Raw genomic sequence first — 14,363 nt, forward strand, 5'->3', positions numbered from 1 at the left:
ACTTTTTTTTTTTGTGAATGAGTTTATGGACAAGACTAAAGAAAGTGATGAAGTTAAGGTTGGTGCCAGACGGGTACAGATCTGGAGAGATACTTCCGAGCATTCTATTTTTACTTAATCACGCAGTGTTTCTTCCCCACGGGTGATAGTTCACTGAGATTAGGTTGGATACAGTGTTTGGATTAGTTAGAATACATTCATGAGTTTGATTGGGGTGGTGCTATGTTTGGAGCTCTGATTTACGCGTTGGATCAATCGTGTCGAGTCAATAGGAATGTTGCGAATGGTTAATGTGGTGGCTTCACTCCTCTTTTACAAGTAAGTTTTTAATTTTTAGTATTATAAATTTATATTAAATTACAAGTTTGTTTTTGATATTTATTTTTAATATAGTATTGGTGGCATGAGTACGTACCTGCAATGGCTACACTTCTGAGAATGAACATAGACTGTGATATCGTCCCACGGATTATAGCATGGATGAATGATTATAAAGATCGCAGATCTGGTCAAGGACGCCACAATATTCACTTAGACCGTAACCAACTCGAGACTAGATTGGCATTGGCAATACAATGGACACCATGGTATACTACAAAATATATGCAATTAAATGTTGAGGATGTGGTTGAAGATACCGTGGATGATGCTTGGATGCATGAGGCAATTCGTCATGAACGTCGTTCATATAATTTTACAATGCACCGAGTCGTCTTTGAGTTTGGAGGTATCATCGTATCGTACCTGGGCGATAGGTGTTGGCACCAAATCGTTAGGACACTTTTCATCCCACACCCTCCTCCGGAGAATATGTGCCCATTAGAAAGAGCTAGTCAATGGAGGTTCTACCTTAGAAATAATGAAGACTTGTGGCAACAAGCTTCACTCTATTTAGATTTGGATGGTGACTATGACAATTACTGGGATCGCGTCTTAAGGGGTCCTATATTGCCTGCTAACATGTACAGAGCTGCTAACATAAACTTTGTGGGACATAAAGCTATTAGAAGTGATTTGCGTATCCCACACCCTGTTGAGCCCTACTCTTCATCTCAAGGTCCATACTAAGCTTTTTGATAAATATAAAAACTGCTTTTTATCCTATAAAATAATGATTTATGCTAAGAATAAATAAAAACATGTATTTATAATTAGATCAAACTTTCTACTCTCGATTATCTTGCGATATGGTGGAGTAAAGAATTCATTATACTACTAGTTTCTTAGATGTAACAGTTTCACTAAATTAACAATTCTATAATATCAATGAGAGAATTTGATTAAATTATACTAATATGGTGAAAATAGCTAATTACGATATGCTAATTTATACTATGGCAATTTGATTGTAAGATGTGAATGAGAAGAGAGGTATTAGGGGGATTTGATTCCACCTTGATTAAAACTTAATAGGCTAGCATAGATTTGTTGTAATCCTAATATTTATGTTTTTACATAAAGGTTGGGTCTTTTTAATCCCTAATTATTCATGACAATCTCTACCAACTAATAATTAGCATGTGAGGCAATTTAAATTCATTCTCATAGTGAATTAACTACCTTCTAGAGTGGAATAGATGACTACAACTTATTCTATACTAACACATCAAGTTTTCATCAAAGCTTCATCAAACCCTTTTAATGGAAGTTTAGCTATGAATCAAGAGACTATCATAGTTAAAAGAATAAGAAGAAGAATAAGATATAATTGAAACAATATAAATAACTTGGCTTTATTAATGGTGATTAGGCAAAGAAAACAATAACTAGTTTTAAAACTAAGAAGAAAGCTAATTTATTATCTAATGATAGGATACCTAGAGTTGTGCCTTAGTCCTCTTTATATAGGAGAGGGATAGGTCTACAATTTCGTGTATGGGCTTTAGAGCCATGTTTTGGGCCATGAAATCAAACCCAAAACCTAATTACATATGTCTAAAAAGGGATTCTCTGTTGGAAATTACTGTAATAGCCTTTTTGACCACTTTTACTCCTCTAATTAGATCAATGCCTAAATCAGTAGAAAGATTTTTTTTGAGACGGTTGTTTTGACATATAATAGGCCGAATTCTGAGGTCTGAGTCCAAAGATACGGCCTGCGGAAGTTCTGTTGACTTTTATACTCTATTTCTGCCTATGTTGACTTTAACTTTTCAGCTTTGACTGGGCTTTAAAAAGGCTTTTTCTCCTTGAATCTTGGTCTTTAATCATAGAACGTCTTAGCAACCAACCTTTGCTCCTTTATCTCGCAAAAGTGACATATTTCTTTACATATTTGACTACAATACCTGAAATACACAAAAACATGTAAACAATACTAACTCTTATTTATTATAAGCATAATTGGTCTAAATGTAATATTATTAAGGGATTAAAACTATAATTTTGGGCTCTTATCAAACTACCCCCAAACAACATTTTGCTTGTCCTCAAGCAAATATGAGAAACTTTCTGAGATAATAGAGTCTTCAAATTATGTAACTAGAGAAAACCTTGTTCTTACTTTGCTTCTATACTTTGTTTCCATCCTTAGCCATTTCTTTTTCTTTTTCTTTTGGCTTTTGACTCCTTTGATTTTGTTTTTGGAGTTCTAACTTTTTATTTTTTTATTTTTTATTTTTATTTTCTTTGGATGGAAACTTTCTTTTCTTTTCTTATTTGATGCAACTAACAAATTCTTGGTTTTCCATAGGTCTTTCTCTTTTCTTTTCATTTCATCTCTATTTTCAAACTCATTCAAAAGTGGGTAGGCTAATTTTTATTTTGTTTTGTTTTTATAAAAGGATAAAGGATTTGTGGTTCATGAAAAGGCTAAAAAAAGGCTCAGAGGGGCGACTAGCGGAATATAATTTCATATAGGTTTGAATTTCTGGCTATATCGATCCAAAAAGGGCCTAAATTCTCGCTTAGGATATGGTATAGTGATCAATCAAGTGGACATGTGATTTGTCTATTTGGAATTTACTTCTCTCTTGTGTCATTACTCAGATATTTCACTCATATAAGGCTTTTAGGCTATATTCTCACAGGATTTGTAGAATAAGTACTCTAGCCTAGATTTGAGAAACTTACTGCCAATACAAACATAAATGCTCATGCAATATATTTATGGAAAGATACAATGATTATTACCTACATATTAACCTAAGTTTCTAAAAACTATTCTAATTTAAGAGCTAACATGAAACTTCTAAACTACTATCATCACAGAAAAAGAAACAATACCAGTATTCCTAAGTACATAGCATAATTTTTTTTTTTTTTTTTTGAATTTTTTACTAGAAAACAAGTGCATATTACATATATATATATATATATATATATATAAACATGTTTTGTCCTCAAAGTATAGAAATAAGAAGGGTAGAAAATACCATAGAAACGAGTGAAAATTTTAGAGTACCTGCAAAACAAATTTATAACATACTAATATAGATAAATAAAAACAGATGCAACTCTATATGAGTTCCACCCGTTATGGGGATAGCAAGAATTAAATTGCTTGGGACATAAGCAAACACTAACAGAAAGTAAAACTTACCTCATATCCAGCATTTAAGTGTTGTCCTCTTATTCTATAAAGAAGTGAAGTTCCTTTGCATCTTGCCAATCCATGATAATTTGCCAGGCCTTACGCCATGTATCATCAACCCTTGCTAAACTATTAAATGTTACTCGCTCTGATGGGTGTAAGGGGCAACCAAATGAGGTTGTAGCCTCCACCCCGGCCAAGTCATAGCACGAAAAGAACGTACAATGCAATTTGTGGGTCGCATAATGTCAACCCCAACCTAATCAGTGTAGCGGAATGGGAAATCGGGAAAGTAAGATACCATGATGCGGCAAACCAAGACAGGTGATAAGAGCCCAAAACTGTAATTTTAACCCCTTAACAATCATACTTTTAGACCAATTATGTGAGTAATAATTAAGAGTTAATACTGATTACGTGTTTTTATGCGTTTCAGGCTTCAAAGTCACTTATGTGCAGAAATGTGCCACCTTGATGAGATAAAGGAGAAATGGTTGGTTGCTAAGGAGTTCTGTGATTAAAGGCCAAGATTCGAGAAGACACAGCCTTTGTAAAGCCTACTTAGACCTTGAAAAGTCAAAGTCCACGCGGGCAGAAATAGTGCACAAAGTCAGCAGAACTTCCGAAGACCATATCTTTGAACTCAAACCTCGGAATTGGGCCTACCTTACGTCAAAATAACCGGCTCGGAAAGAGCTTTCCAATGGTCTAAGCCTTTACCCAATCAGAGGAGTAAAAGTGGACGAAAAGTTTGTCAAAGGCAACTCTAGCTGAAGAGGCCTTTTTGGACTGAAAGAATTGGGTTTCAGTATTACATTATTGTTATTCATTTGATTAGATTAATAAAATAGTTTATTATTATTTAATTCGTTTTTTTTTGTCATTACATTTATAGATCTATTTTAAATTCTTGTTGATATCATTTCTTAATTATTAATTAGATTTCAATTATTGTTTGTTAAATTAGTAAAGTTGGAATCTTGATATTATGTTTAGTTTAGATTCATATGGAAATGATTGCGGAATGATTCTCGGCTAAACCTCCATTAGAGGGGGTTGAGAAGCCTTGATGAAAGCTTGATTCCGATTGTCGTAGAGTCATCGTAATTTCTATTCCACTCTAGAAACGATTAATTCACCATGAGAATGGGTTTAATTGTTCACATGCTAGTTATGAATTGGTAGAAGTGCCATGTGTAATTAGGGATTAGGAAGAACCAATTGTTCTGCGTAGTAGTTCAATTAGGATTACGACTATTCGTCGTTAGTAAGTTAAGTTGAGTTAAGGTAGAATCAATCCCCCCCTAATTCCTTATCATAGAATCAACGCAACATTTCGTAGTTAATTAGTCGTATCTTGTGGGTAGTTGCATCGTAGTTTATAATTCGTAAATCTCTCATTAGACTTTAGTTAAGATTGATTAGACTTAGAAAACATTACATGTGAAAGAACTAGGAGTGGAACGAATCATCTACTCCACTATATCTCAATAGGATTGAGAGTAGAAATCTTTGATAAATCTAGTAACAAATCAGTTATAGTTTTACTTTCGTTTAGAGTTCCAACGGTTTATTCATTAGTAAAACTATTAATTTTACATCTATCAAAATGGCGCCGCTGCTATCTTAGTTTACTTTCGCATTGTTTTCATAGTATAAGTACTCTTCTTAAAGTCCCATTTCACCCACCCACCCTTGTTTGATTCTAACTGTGGTCGTCCGTTTCAGCAATTGAAAGTTCCTAGGAAAAAATACACGAGCGCACTGCGCTTCAAAGGAGCGACCAGCCACACGCTGAGCCCTGAGCTCGACCCGCACCCAAACCGAGCGCGACCGCGCTCAAATCACTGGAACTCGAAATCTACATTGAGCGCGCTGGCTTCAAGGAGAAGCGTCATCCCCGAATTTTGCCGGATTTCCACAAGTTTGTTTCGAACTTCGATTTTTCAAGTTTTTCAGTGTTCTAACTTTTTATATACACTGAACACGTGTAAACAAGACGCTATTCATAAGCGAAGCAAAGACGCAATCAGGTATTCCTTTCTTCCACACCTCGCATCTTCTGTTAGGATTGGTTGGAGTGTTGTTGTGTTTAGTTAAGTTTGGTCTTAGCCTTGTATGAGATTAAGGTCTGGTCGAACAAAAACACCTAACGTAATTACACGGCAACGTCAACAAGTACGCCTATCTAGTATACCACTCATTGCACTTCTAGCTACTATTCCACATACTCTACCTGACATAATGCCCGAAGAAGGAGAGACTCCTCTCTCTGACTTTTATAAAGCCTTGAGCGATAGCCCCAAATCTTGCATCATTCTAGTAGACCCACTGGGGGATTTCCGAATCCCCCCAAATATTTTTAATTTGTTACCCATTTTTCATGGTTTAGACCATGAAAAACCTTATCAGCACATGCGTAGGATTAAACAAGTTCTTACAACATTCCACCATCCTACGGTGGGTGCTGAACAAATTAAACTCAGGGTATTTCCCTTCACTTTAGTGGAAAAGGCGGCGTCTTGGTTAACTGCCCAAGCGCCTAATTCTGTGGACTTGTGGGCTAAACTTGTTCAGCTGTTTATGGAGCATTTTTACCCACCCCTAAAGACGGATGAGATGCTTTCCAAGATTCATTTCTTTCGACAAAATCCTCATGAATCATTTTCAGAGGCTTGGAATCGTTTCACCGATCTCCTTATAGAGTATCCACATCATAACCTAGCGAAAGACACGTTAGTTCGTGCCTTTTTCAAAGGACTTCTACACCACCATAAAGAAGTCCTTGACATAATGAATGGGGGTAGTTTCCTAAGTAAAGGAGCCTCGGAGGCTTATAAATTTTTAGAGGATCAAACTACTCCAAAATATCATCGGCATGCAAACTACTAACACACAAACCTTAAACATGTACAAAGTAATTCATTCCCACTTGAGTACACTACTAACACCAAGAACCCCATTCAAAATTTAAACAACGACCATGAACTTATCAGATTATGCAAATATAACCAAATAACAACCATGAAAGTAAGTTTGGATTACTTCAACTTCTAAAGATATTATGGATAGAATCATTGATGTCTACCCATGCACGAATTGGTCTAGAAATTAATTGGTCTTAGGAAATTAAGAGTGAAGAATAAAAAATAACAACCATATATTGAAACAAATAAAAACAATATATAATATGGGGAAAAAAACACTTGGTTATCAGATCCATCAATAAGTAACTACATTTATATCTTTAGGATACACTGAAATTTTATTATTATGTTAAAAAATGTTTATCCGTTGGCATGGATGGGGCATGCTAATAACTACAGAAAAAGGAAATATAAGTCTTAAATACATTATATAAAATATAGCTAGTAGATGAGGATTAGGTTAGTGAAAATAGTTACTTGAAAATTTTTATTGATCAAGAATTGCTCATATGAAAGAGAAGTTCAAAGCTCCAAAACTATACATGTAAGGTTTAAAGCTTTAGATCCACTTACTAACGTTTTTATGGAACATACTAAAATATGTGGATAGTATATAGATAGTGACGACTAAAATAAATAGCTTAACCTTCTCCTTAGCACTACACCATAATCCTGAAATTGCAACATATAGGAAAATCAATTGCTAACACTTATTCATCCGTTATTATGTTTGTCACACATGTGTTCCGTTAGAAATGTTACCAACTGTTACATATCTCGTAGGCAAATACTTGATTTATTTAGTAACATATACTCAATATTATGTGACGGATGATGAAGTGTTACCTCTGTGAAATAAAATTAAAGAGAAAATGAAAACAAATGAAGAGGGTTAAAACATTGGGTGGGAATGTTTTTATTCTCGCGCTCATCTCTCACCCTTTTCAATAACAAAACCAAAAGCCGAAGAGTTATGCACAGAGAAAACTGCTGTAGCCGCTTCTAGTGTTGCCCACTGGGGCAAGTCGTCATCTTCTCCTTCCTTTTCTTCGTATTATCTTCTTTCTCCTTTGTAACAGTTTACAAAATCAACTACTCAATCTAGGGTATTTTTTTGCTAGGGTTTTACATTTACACAATCAATTGGTCAATCTACTGAAGGAAGCTTCTTCGTTGGCCTGCAAGGTAACATTTTATTAAGTGAATCCTCTTTTATCTGAGTTTTTTAGTGTTTATATTTTTCGAAAAAAATGAATTAGCTTTTGGGTTTGTGTAGACATAGGATTATTAGGGTGTATGTTAATAATAAATAAGTATAAATTGTCAACCATGGCAAAAGGTTGCATCTTTATATGACGTACTCAGTTTATCTAATGATCTAATGTTGTATTCTATGTATCAATATATTGTCTTGCATTGTATGAGTTACAATGACGGAGCTGGATTGTTACATGCTTATATTTTCTGGAATCGGTGTTTGATTTGTAGCTCCTCATTTAAACGGGTTATGCGCTAAAGCTTTTTGCTCGATTGGTCTAAGCCCTACTTATATGGTCTTTGATTCTATCCCACATGAAAAAGCGGTTTACTGAGGTTCGGCTTTTGACATTCTGAACATTTGTTTGCTGGAACTGGTTGTATATATGTTATAGTTTTAAGAATGCGAAATTGAAATATAAAATGGTTCTATTTAACAGGTTTTACAGAGTACCGTGATTTCAGAGAAAACCATATTTTGACCTGAGTTCCCACCTCAAGGTTACTTTTTATCGTTAATTTCATTCCTTGGGTTCAACGGTATATGTCAATGAGTTTATTCAGTTAGCATTTTCATGACAATATAAAGCTCGAACCTAGAGTTGTATTGATGAAAGAAAATAGTGCACCTACTATTTGTGTTGAAATAGCCTTGAAGTGCCTTCCCCTGTATGATCCTGCTACCAGCTGGAATGCTGATTCCTCCCCATTTATCTACTGAAAGATACGTGATTTTGCACTTGCTTATCAATCCAACCTTTTCACTCCTTTGATGGTAACACATTGTGAAAGATCATTTATATATATAGGTTAGTTACTTACACATGAAGAGATTGACTTTGAACATATATACAGGTGACAAATTATATTATCTCAGGCTTTCAGCTGTGGATGAGTTCAGCAATAAGAAGCCGCCAATGCAACTGTTGATCTCTTTCAGTGCTGAAGATGTGAGGAATGAAGCTGCAACTTCTACAGAAAGGTTAAAAGAAGGTTGTTCTGGTTTTACATATTTATTCATTGTTTATCTTTTTATATTGTATGTTATTGTTGTTCAGTCTGATGCTGATGACTGTGTGATTAGAAATCTGGATACTACCAAAGGCGCAGAAGCTATTGATGCTTCATTGAGCCAGAAAAATAGACATGGTGATGCTAAAAAAATAGTCTACTAAAATAGAGTTACAGGAGAAATTCCAAAACTTTTTCCTCAATCAACTGTAAGTAAGGCATCACTCATGGTACAATGTTCCATACCTAGGCGCTTCTTCTGCATGTCCACTTTCCCTGTCTATTCAGTGTTCATACATGTCAAACCTGATACTTAGAAGCATTTGTTCTTGTTATTTTTCTTATGATTATATTTTTTTTCCCTAATTTTGTAGTCACTAGATCTAGTTGATGCTTCACCAAAGATATTGCAAGAGCTAACATGGGTACTCGAACATCAGAGGTAGGTGTTGCTTCCCAAAGTAGAGAGGAATCAACTCCCCTACTTGCTAATGCTTTTCTATTAAAGAAATCTATTCCAAAACTTACCCTGAAGTCATCAATATGTTGATCAAGTGCTATGGTTCAGCAAAGTAATTCTTATTTAACACCAAAAACTGATGGATGTAGAGTTGGGCTTCAAATTTTCCGTCCAAGTGTCCAAATCCTTATTCTAGAGATGTTCATTCAAGATGTACTTCTAAGGTATGGTGAGTTTTATTCATGCCATTTTGGTCATTAAACGGAAGTTACACCTTGTGCAATCTTACATACTCTTGCTAAATTATGCGGCCAGTTGGAAGGTGGTTGTGGCAAATCTTGGAGTCCATCTCCACTGAGTTTGTTAGTTATTTAGATTTCTTGTTAGGTAGACCCTTTTTATGGAATAGAAAAAGTTACAATTGAAACAACATTTACTCTCTCCGCATAATGTTTACATTCTTTTTCCTAAAAAAACTAAGTGTAAAACCCCATTTTTGGGCTTGATGGCTAGCAAGTGGGCTTTGGACTTTGAGGACATTTGAATGGATTTTATTAGTAGGGAGCCCATTTGGACTATGGTACTACCCAATTAGTCGGTTTGTAAGTTGATCCCCAATAACCAAAAGGATAGAACTAGTACGTAGAAGTCCCTAGATTCTACTCTCTTTCTCTTTTGGGATAAGGACGCCAATAGTGGGCGGTGCTTGAGCAGGTGGTGAACACAAGCCTAGTGAATAGAGTTCTATCTTCATCAATCGATTATTTCTTGCGGTTCCTTTTGTCTCCAAATAATTTATAATCCATATTCATATTCAGTATACTAGAAAGAAGAAATAAAATAGAGAAACCAGTTTTTGAACAGTTTTAGCACCTGCTACAAAAACAGTTGTAGTTTTCTCCTTAGTGATAGGTTTGGCATGCCATTTGTTTCCCTATAAACCAGATTCGATAGGCTGTTAGATGGCATAAGGCTTAATAGCTGGTTTCAAGTAAAAAGCTCCAGAAATTCAGTTAATTGGAGTGTTTGAAACATGGACGATAACTGACGAATTTTGGAGGAACTTAGAGGAATTTAATAAGGTTATTAGAGACACTAAATATATGGTTTTTGCTGATTTCAGGCAAGTCTTCTCTACTTGTATGCCTTGGATTCTAACTTGGGTGTAGTGTTTGTGATTCAATATACATTTCAGTGTATTCCGTATTTCATATTGACTTGTTGTATTCCCATGATTAAGGATAATATGTTGATTAAGTGATGAATTATGTGTAGTTCAGGTCTAAGTTTTGGTTATACATGCTGGAATATATATGTTGGAATATATATATGACTTGTGATGCATATATATAGATTTTGTTATTTACTTGGTTTTATATGATGTCGACTTTGGTGTGTTAGTCGTTCAACTCTATCTGTTGCTATGGTTTATTACTTTGAAATGTATTGTTTGTGATGATTCTTTTATGAATAGTTTGTCTCCTTCATTGTGTTGTTATATTGATATCGTTGATTGTTATGTTTATGTGGGTTTGCTATTTAATATTCGATTTGTGCTTTGTACTATGGTGTATGAATAGTCCATCGTATGCCTGTGTGAACTGATGTCAAGAAACTCCTATATAAGAGAATATGTACCTGTGTTGCGTGGGTACTTCAAAATGGAAGCCATTACCTTGATACCTATGTCGGACACTCCATATTTTAACTGAAATTGCCGAGTCTCCGGAGTGTCCCAGTCCTGCCATGTCTTAGCGTACCCGTGCAACACAGATCTGTACCGAAGGATGTGCAATGGATGATGAGATGGGGTGTACTCTCGAGGAGCTCCCATATAAGGTGAATGTTCCCACTGCATGATCTCTCTCCAACTGTTTTGGTGCGGGACCAGTTAGGGTTAGGTTCTAGTACTAGGGTGACTTGGATAAGATTGTTAATAGGAAAAATACTCATACTACTCTAATGATCAAACACTCCTAACAAGTATGATGAAATTTGATCAGCATGTGGTTGAAATGAAATTGTGGGACAAAAACTTAATTCCTTTTTTTGTTTGCTCTTTTGTCTTTGAACCAAATACACATCAAAGATGTTGTTGGCTGCAATCAATGAAAACCACAAGGGTAATTATGATTTTCTCTACTTGCCAATTTATTTTAAGGTAGTTTCCTTCCATGTATACCATTGTGATTTATTTTAAATTCGTTTTAGCTAATGTTTGGTTTAGTATTCTAGAAGATTGATGATTTCTTTTGGATGTAATACAAATGAGAGGATAGAGGATTACAATGTGCATCATAGTGCCGTTCTTGGATGGTGGTGCTGTTTTGAACCTTCCAATGTTCTAAGTAGGTCGGTATTAGGATTTTAATTCCCTTGTGATTTTGTTTGTCTTGCATTTCATTATGTCTTTGTCTTTTGTAGCAGAAAACTATATGATACCTCCTGCTCATGCAACATATGATCTGTACCCTGTTAGGGACCAAAGATAGATATCTGATGACCGCTCTCCCACCTCATATGTATATTTTGATATCTCCTGTTTCTTAGTCGAAATCCTAGGGTAGTACATGGTATTTATTTGGCGGGTGGTGCTAACCTTAGCAACCTAAAGCGTCATGTGTAAGTAGCGCACTCACGCACTAAAATCGCGTTTTCCCGTTTTTACTACTAAGTCTCACTAAAAATGCACTTTTAAACATGTTAGGTCATGCTTTCAAAAAAATGTCAATATGTTCTCTAGTTGTCCCACTCTCAGAGTATTAGTCATAGGCATAACTTTGTTGTACAAGTCATCAATTTATCTATTATTATATATATTTTTTTGTTGGTAAAAGTTAGAGTTGAATAATAGACTATGCTTTGGCCTAGATTCTAAAGACATGACTGTTAAATTTGGCCGAATTATTGTGCTAAAAGCCTTAAGCTTATATCCCATATATGTAACTATTTGCCAAATAAACGACTTTATTCATAGGAAAACATAATTTGAATAACATTATCACTTTAATATACGTAGTTTAATTTTTGCAAAAAAGAAAACTACTTCTTTTGTATATGTTTTCTTAATGTATATATAAGTTTTTAAATTTTTCATAAGGTACGCTTTTAGGGTGCTTTGGATAAAGGGAATTTTTAATTTTAAAACGCTTTAGCGAACTCGCTCTCGCTCTCGCCCTCAGACTCACTCACGCTTTGGTTGCTAAGGTGCTTACTGTTGAGCACTAAGTTTTTATCATTTATAGATTATTCACTGTTGTCCTAACCTATCCATAAACATATTTCATAGATCCACCAGATGGCTTGGTCATATCTAGATGATAATATGGAGTTTCTTAAGTCGAATGGAATGAGTTTAGCTTTTTCATTTTAGGATTGAAGGGCATACAGTGTGTTCATTTTATTATTCTTTTGTTAATCCGATTGTGAATGTGAACTAGTCTGTTGCAACGAGAGTTAAAATTGAGAATCAATTGAATTCATTTTGTTTAATCAGTTTACCTTCACATTTTTATTGGAATGAATTGTAACTTGTGAATGAATTTGGCATTGTTCAAAATGTAGAAAGCTAGGGAGCTTTTTCTTGACAAGCACCAAGTCTTTATGCATGTATCTTCCTACCTCCTTAAAGTGAGAGATCCTTAAGGGTCTCCTTTTATGTAAAAGATTGTTCTTTGTCGCATATCTTTGATTGAGTCTCCAAATTCAATTTGAGTTAAGTAACTCTTGAGAAGTGTTTAATCTAGATAAAGTAATGGTATGTTAATAATTAGTATGTTTTTGTATGGGTGATATACTAGTCTTGTACTCTGTAAGATGAAAATATATTTCTTTATTGATATTTGCAGATATTTTAAACTTTTGATGGAGCGTGTTGATAACATTGAACCGACCTTCAAGCATTGGCTCTTTCTTATTAAATTCTTGGGTCATTTCTGATGTATTTTGGGTGGAAAATTTCTAGTTTAGAATATATGTATACCTGAAAGGAATTTTGTACTTTGTGTTTTTCTATCATTATAAGATTAATAAAATTATTTTTTTTTTAGTTGTATAGTACTGATTGTGGATTGTGTTATGTTTAAGTGGTGTGCTAGTAGATTTTGTTAGAATGGATGAATAGAAGAATTTGGTTGATATGTAATGGAGTGAATAGGTACAGTTGCATTGTGGGTGTCCAATCGAAACAAAAGCCCACAAAATCTTATTATTTTTTTTAATACAATAAACTATTAGTAACGGATGTATATCCGTTAGAAATGGATAATTGTCAACAATTAATCGGTTGCAAACAAATTAGTAAGCGTTACTAATTTGATATCCGTCACTAATTAGTTTGATATCCGTTACTGAAATTAGTTTCAGTAATACTTAATAACCGTCAGTAAATTTTGTAATGGATATAATCGTTACTAATATCTGTTACTAATATTTATCACGCTTTTGTGTCAACGAAGATAACCATTACTAATATTTTTTGTAACGGATGTATATCCGTTACAAATCTTCTGTTATGGTGTAATGTAGATGAGGAAGTAGACTGAGTTGATAAATAGTTAGGATTGGTATATATACGTAAAGTGTATGGTTTGTCAATCTCGGAAGTCACAGTCAAACGTACTAATGTTAGACCTGCAGTACCTTGTCCCTTAACACTTCAAACTTTATGGTAAACACAAATCAAAAGAAAGAAGACTTTTGAAATCAGTACAATAGTTGTAAATTGAAGAACTCAAGAATATGGGATACTTCGAAATTCAAGAATTAGGACTTTTAGTTCCTATTTAGTTTTTTTTTTCTCGCAGCTTGTTTCTCTAGCTTTTTTATCAGCAATTTTTTTCTCCTGATTTGAATAGAGTCTCTCCTGTAATCTTTATTATTCTTTGTTTGGATGTGTATTGACCATGCCTCTTTTTGTGTGTAGATGATGTATGGTCGTTGAACAAAACAAAAGCGTATCAAAACCTAATTATCCCTCAATAAGTAAAGGATGAGTAGGATATCGTTCCACTTTTAAGTGTATGTTATGTGAATGACAGGACTGGAAAGGGGGTTTAAGGGATTAGAAACTATTATTATATATTTTAGATTCTAAGGCTAAACTAAACTAAACTAAACTATTGAGAATTTATAAGAAAGAGAATTCAAGATATTAGAATCCACCAATACTTTTGAT

At 34.4% G+C, this 14,363-nt stretch overlaps 1 long non-coding RNA gene across 1 annotated transcript; it reads left to right on the forward strand.

The window, feature by feature from the left end:
* The first annotated feature begins 8,774 nt into the window (after positions 1–8,774).
* On the forward strand, positions 8,775–10,222 carry LOC147496632 (uncharacterized). Its single transcript, XR_015196631.1, has 3 exons — positions 8,775–8,936; positions 9,102–9,169; positions 9,283–10,222. It is a non-coding gene; the product is annotated as an uncharacterized LOC147496632 (long non-coding RNA).
* Positions 10,223–14,363: the final 4,141 nt, after the last annotated feature.

This window comes from Coptis chinensis, chromosome 5 (assembly GCF_015680905.1).
Source record: "Coptis chinensis isolate HL-2020 chromosome 5, ASM1568090v1, whole genome shotgun sequence".
In the NCBI taxonomy this organism is placed as follows: Eukaryota; Viridiplantae; Streptophyta; class Magnoliopsida; order Ranunculales; family Ranunculaceae; genus Coptis; species Coptis chinensis.